Genomic DNA, 610 nt, shown 5'->3' with positions numbered 1-610 from the left:
GGCGTGGAGCTCGTACAGAAAACTTGTGTAACCAGCACCGCTTGCGTAAGATTAATTCCACATCATTCTCCTGGCCACGGGCTGGCTTTGGCTTTGTGGTGTCCCCAGTGCTTGTCCAACTTGATTGCTGTTGCAGAAGAGCAATGGATGCTAAACGGGTACATCTGGCGCTGCGGAAAGGTTGAAAGGAATTGTGCCTCACGAACTTGAGAGAAGCGACAAGTTCTTCACCTGAAAAGAGTTTGCTTTAAGCATGGGAAAAGCTGCAAAGGAAATTTCTCAGGCGGGGCTGAAATTAACCAGCACCGAGCTTGTGACACCGAGCGGAGGCAAAGGCTCGGTGCGGACTGCGGAGACGCCCAGCGGGCACTGGGGTCAGTGGAGAGCGGGGGCACCGCCCCGCTGTTCTCAACCCCAACTGCGGCCCGAGTTTTAGCAGGTGAATGGTTAGACTCGACGATCTCAGAGGTTTTTTCCGGCCTAATTCATTCTATGACTCTGTAAGTGCTCAAGCAACCCGGGCTCTCTCCCCTGACTGCGCTAGGGGCGGTGGAACCCGCCCTGCCCCCGCCCTCCGCCCGCCCTGCCCCCGCCCTCCGCCCGCCCTCAG

The sequence above is a fragment of the Haemorhous mexicanus genome, chromosome 1, assembly GCF_027477595.1.
Source record: "Haemorhous mexicanus isolate bHaeMex1 chromosome 1, bHaeMex1.pri, whole genome shotgun sequence".
Classification (NCBI taxonomy): Eukaryota; Metazoa; Chordata; class Aves; order Passeriformes; family Fringillidae; genus Haemorhous; species Haemorhous mexicanus.
Note: the sequence above shows the minus strand (reverse complement) of the source record.